At 45.6% G+C, this 6,000-nt stretch overlaps 1 long non-coding RNA gene across 1 annotated transcript in view; it reads left to right on the top strand.

Moving 5' to 3' along the window:
• The first annotated feature begins 543 nt into the window (after positions 1-543).
• The window catches only part of LOC142258807 (uncharacterized), a 28,568-nt gene continuing 23,111 nt past the window's right edge, over positions 544-6,000 (top strand). The window contains exon 1 of the long non-coding RNA XR_012727875.1: positions 544-638. This is a non-coding gene — a long non-coding RNA (uncharacterized LOC142258807). The remainder of the gene's footprint in view (positions 639-6,000) is intronic.

The following is a 6,000-nucleotide window of genomic DNA, read 5'->3' as shown; positions in this document are numbered from 1 at the left end:
TGAGGACTCTGGAAATGTCTGGAGTGAGATTTCTTACTGTGTCTCTCCATAACCAGGATTACACAGTAGTGAAGAAGACCTCTAGTGAGCGCTGTCAGGCCCCTGTGTCTGAGGGATGGGGAAGACCCCTGAGCCCAATCACGGGGCCTCCACCTCACCCCCCGATACATGAGGACATCAATGACCAGAAGATCCTAGAACTCACCTACAAGATGATTGAGCTGCTGACTGGAGAGGTGACACTGCTGGGAATGCTGGGACATTATACAGTAAGGCTATGAAGGGATCGGGGGTGACGGTATCATTGTATGTGTCAGGTTCCTATAAGGTGTCAGGACGTCACCGTCTATTTCTCCATGGAGGAGTGGGAGTATTTAGAAGGACACAAAGATCTGTACAAGGACGTCATGATGGAGGATCCCCAGTCCCTCACATCACCAGGTAATAGACAGGACTAAATACACACGGCCTATAATTATCTGTATGTAAGGAATGAATTCAGTCCCTGTATGTGTCTCCTCCAGTTCTATCCAGTAAGAGGACAACACCGGAGAGATGTCCCCGTCCTCTTCTCCCACAGGACTGTAAACAAGAAGATCCCGATGTTCCTCAGGATGTGTTTCCTCCAGCTCTATCCAGTAAGAGATATCTAATCATGTACTTTCAGCACTAATTTTGTGTTTACATTTTTAGACTTTCTACTCTGTTTATTTTCAGCTGTATTTTCTTTGCTTCTGCTTCTTCTGCTGTTTGCTTCTAGTGTCTTCTCTATGTTGTTATGAAGGCAACTCAAAGACCTGCAGAGGGTTCATGAATACCCTGTTTCCCCCGAAAAGACGACCTTCACCAAAAATAAGACCTACACCGAAAATAAGACCTAGCATGATTTTATGAGATTTTTGGAGAATACTTGAAATATAAGCCCTTCTCCAAAAATAAGCTCTAGTTACTGTCAGGGCCAGCATTGGGAGGAGTCAAACTGCGCAATTTCTCAGGAACCCCAGTCTCTTAGGGACCCCATCAGTTGTATTGTAAGGTTGATTGTTTAAGGACCTTTGATGACTTCAAAGTCGTGACATGATGTAACCAAAGGTCTCTTAATTTCAGGAGTCTAAAAGAAGTGAACAGGACACAGGCTGGCGTGCAGGACTGGTATTAGGGGAGAGGGAGAGAAAAATGGACAATTTCACAGGCCCCCATTCTCCTAGCGGCCCCAGTGTTAATATGCCAATTATAGGACTGCTGAAGGACCTTTTTGACATCACATCATGTGACCAAAGGCTGGTGTGTGTGTGTGTGTGTGTGTGTGTGTGTTTGTGCCAATTTTACCAGCTTTACCAGAATGGGCAGAGCTTGGCCGGAAGAAGGGTGTGATGCCACCGCTTCTCTAACTCATAACAATCTGCAGCGTTCCCTATGCCAGAAATCTCACTCCAGTCCCTGATGTCATTTGTCAGTGTCCATCACCGGTCTTGATTAATTGGAGCCCTAATGTTTATGTGCACAGACTGCAAGACCCTGCTACCTGCTTTGGTTACAAAGCCTAAGGTTAGGCCATCAACGTTATAGTCCTGGACAACCCCGTTAAATATCCGGCATCTGTCTAACTATTTTATGTTAGTCTTTGAAAAAAAAATTCTTTGAAATCGTCTATGTTGGAGATCAATGTTACAAGGAGATTTTTGCAGGTTTTGCCAACTGTCATAGCGGCATCAGGACTTGTGGAAATTATAGATTCTGGTACTCTACATGTTAACTGCTCTGATGTCTGCGAGCAACGCAGGGAGACGCAGGCGAGGAACCACAGGCTTGGACAGGCTAGCAAGAGTTATTCTCTGCTGGGCTGCTTGTTAATGTCTTTGATCACATGCTGTAGAGGAGAAAGTATCATTTGCTACCCTTCTGTATATGCTGGCTGGACTATTTCATTAAGGCCAGCTATAGGTTACCTATACTGGTCTGGTCAGGTGTTGTGATCGAGATGTACGGGTTATTGTTGTGCATTATTGCTATGAGCTGTTGTGGTGTTCACCCTTGTTGTATCATAGTATCATAGTTTTTAAGGTTGAAGGGAGACTCTAAGGCGGGCTTTGCACGTTGCGACATCGCAAGCCGATGCTGCGATGTCGCACGCGATTGTCCCCGCCCCCGTCGCAGGTACGATATCGTGTGATAGCTGGCGTAGCGAAAATTATCGCTAGGCCAGCTTCACATGCACTCACCTGCCCTGCGACCGTCGCTCTGGCCGGCGATCCGCCTCCTTCCTAAGGGGGCGGGTCGTGCGGCGTCATAGCGACGTCACACGGCAGGCGGCCAATAGCGGCGGAGGGGCGGAGATGAGCAGGATGTAAACATCCTGCCCACCTCCTTCCTTCCGCATATCCTACGGAAGCCGCAGTGACGCCGGTAGGAGATGTTCCTCGCTCCTGCGGCTTCACACACAGCGATGTGTGCTGCCGCAGGAATGAGGAACAACATCGGACCGTCGCGTCAGCGTAATTATGGATTACGCCGGCGCTGCACCGATGATACGATTACGACGATTTTGCGCTCGTTAATCGTATCATCTAGGCTTTACACAGTACGATGTCGCATGCGATGCCGGATGTGCGTCACTTTCAATTTGACCCCACCGACATCGCACCTGCGATGTCGTAGTGTGCAAAGCCGCCCTAAGTCCATCTAGTTCAACCCGTAGCCTAACATGTTGATCCTGAGGAAGGCAAAAAAACCAATGTGGCAAACAAACTCCAATGGGGAAAAAAAATCTTTCCTGACTCCACATACGGCAATCAGACTAGTTCCCTGGATCAATACCCAGTCATAAAATCTAATATACATAACTGGTAATATTACATTTTTCAAGAAAGGCCTCCAGGCTCTGCTTAAATGTTAGTAGTGAATCACTCATTACAACATCATGCGGCAGAGAGTTCCATAGTCTCACTGCTCGTACAGTAAAGAATCCTCGTCTGTGATTATGATTAAACCTTCTTTCCTCAAGACATAGCGGATGCCCCCATGTTCCAGTCGCAAGCCTAGGTGTAAAAAGATCTTTGGAAAGGTCTGTGTACTGTCCCCTCATATATTTGTAAGGGGTGGGCAGACCCCTTACAATGGAAGACAGTTTACCCGGAATGTTGTTATTAATAAAAATGTTTTTATTGTTATTACATTGTTTTAGTGGGTCCCCCTAGTGGCCGGGTGGGACGGCTGTCACCACAGAAACAGGGCAGAGGAAAGGAGGAGCCGGCAGCAGAAAGGGGAGGGAGAGGAGAGTTGTTAAGAAAAAGTTTGAGCCAGAAGGGGCAGTTGAGTCCGGGACAGGAGAGAAGAAGCAGAAAGGGGCAGAGTGTGGGAGCTGGGTGAATAGGGAAGCCGGAGAGAAGAGGAGAAGGCGTAACCTCAAGTGTGAAGCAGAATTGGTGTGGGTCCGGTCTGTGGTAGCCGTAGTGGGAGCCAGGTGAAGTGGATTAGCCGGGCACATCCCACTGGAGGAGACGTCAGGAACAGGTTTTTCCCCCTAGCAAAGGAAGTGTGAAGTCAACTGCTGGGTTTTTGCCTGTGTGATGGAGAAGGGCTCAATAAACAAGCCTGCTGGTTCAATTGATCCACGTCTACAGCGTCTTTGTACCACTGACAGCGACATCTGCACCACCACACTCTGCCCCACCAAGTCATCTCCTGTCCCCAAAGTGACGGCAGAACCAGGGGTAAGCCTGATAGAAGGGGCCACGACTACAACCCCCGAGGCACCCCTGGCACCCCGTTACATATTTATACATTGTGATTAGATCCCCCCTAAGCCTTCGTTTTTCCAAACTAAATAACCCCAAGTTTAATAACCTGTCTTGGTATTGCAGCCCACCCATTCCTCTAATAATCTTGGTCGCTCTTCTCTGCACCCTCTCCAGTTCAGCTATGTCCTTCTTATATATCAGTGACCAGAATTGTACACAGTATTCTAAGTGCGGTCGCACTAGTGACTTGTACAGAGAAACAAAAAAGTGAGCCGGAGTATGAGATGGTATACATGGAACTTGTGAGACCATGTTCACACTGGCCATGAGACAAAGAGAAACCAAGGAAAAAAATTGTGAAAACATACCCTGCTGTAACTAAATAAAAGCATAGTGCATATAAACATAGGGTACTTAGTAAACACTGTTTTTGATCAAAAAAAGCATAAAGCTATCCCACCAAACGTCAAGGTGTACCCAGTTGGGATAGTACCTACACTCTCTAATATTAAAACCTTACCATGGGTCTAAAATAGGTCTCAATGTGGCTAAGGGCTGAGAGCGACCGGGTCCCAACAGGACACACACAGTCAGGGGGATTCACAGAATGAAATGTCCAGCTCGCTGAGAAGGGGGCCATTCCCTGTTTGTACTGAATACAAAAAAACTACATAAAAACAAAAAAGTGAGCCGGAGTATGAGATGGTATACATGGAACTTGTGAGACCATGTTCACACTGGCCATGAGACAAAGAGAAACCAAGGAAAAAAATTGTGAAAACATACCCTGCTGTAACTAAATAAAAGCATAGTGCATATAAACATAGGGTACTTAGTAAACACTGTTTTTGATCAAAAAAAGCATAAAGCTTAATATTAGAGAGTGTAGGTACTGTCCCAACTGGGTACACCTTGACGTTTGGTGGGATAGCTTTATGCTTTTTTTGATCAAAAACAGTGTTTACTAAGTACCCTATGTTTATATGCACTATGCTTTTATTTAGTTACAGCAGGGTATGTTTTCACAATTTATTTCCTTGGTTTCTCTTTGACTTGTACAGAGGTAGAACTATATTTTTTTCATGAACACTTATACCTCTTTTAATACATCCCATTATTTTATTAGCCTTATCAGCAGTTGCCTGACACTGTGTACTAAAGTTAAGTTTACCATCCACCCATACACCCAAGTCTTTTTCTGTGTCTGTTTTACCCAGTGTTCTACAATTAAGTACATAATTATAAATTGTATTTCCTCTACCCAAGTGCATGACCTTACATTTATCTACATTAAACTTCAATTGCCACTTCTCAGCCCAATCCTCCAATTTACATAAATCTCCCTGTAATATAAAATTATCCTGTCTTTTTGTTGCTGCCTTCCTGCTCTTGCTTTTCTCATTAGTCTCTCACTGTTTATTTCTGTGAGTTTGCAATGTGTCCTGTGTGTCTTAATCTGTGTTTCCATCATATTCCTGTCCCTTCCTTCCCCGAGGGATAACAGATTAGATTTGGTCAAGAGAATAGTAAGGCATGGGACTCAGGCATCTCCATCTTCCGGTGTAATCAAGAGGTTAGGGAGAGTTTAGGGTCCCCTACCATATTGGACATTATAGCAGCCCCCTGTCCCTCATTATCCTGCAGTCACATTGTGACACTCAATCAGATTTTTTACTGTAGCACATTCCAGAGAACTGGTGCTAGTAATGGGAGATTCAAATTAACGAAGATGTAACTCTTAGATAGGGATGGACGTTCCCGATTTGTAAAGATCGGGGATCATGACAATCACATAGTGATCGTGTGCACGATCTCGAGCTTTCCTGGAAAGCTCGTGTTACAGATCGGTCCAGATCGGGTCTAAGGGCTGTAAAAAGAAAGCACATTATTAAAATAAAAAAACATTATGATGATACTTACAGGTCCCGCGACGCATCCTGCAGACTGTCTCCCGGCCGCTTCTGCCTCCGCGTCCGTCCGATCATTGCTGTGCTGCCCAGTAACGAACACTGGACTTACAGGACCTTCAGTGACATCATACCCATGTGACCAGCTGGTGTGAATGTTGTACAAACATTGGCTTACAGACTGGTCACATGACTATGACGTTTTCAAAGATCCTATTAACTTCACTGCACTGCTTGTCACTCGGCAGTCATCAGCTGTTTTCGGCCGTGTTCACGGTGACGTCAGGGTTCACCCGAGTCCATGGCTTATAGACTCGATTGAACTTTGACGGTCACTTTGCTAGTGTCGCATC

The sequence above is a fragment of the Anomaloglossus baeobatrachus genome, assembly GCF_048569485.1.
Source record: "Anomaloglossus baeobatrachus isolate aAnoBae1 chromosome 5 unlocalized genomic scaffold, aAnoBae1.hap1 SUPER_5_unloc_11, whole genome shotgun sequence".
Classification (NCBI taxonomy): domain Eukaryota; kingdom Metazoa; phylum Chordata; class Amphibia; order Anura; family Aromobatidae; genus Anomaloglossus; species Anomaloglossus baeobatrachus.
Note: the sequence above shows the minus strand (reverse complement) of the source record. Positions and strands in the feature narration are given on the sequence as shown.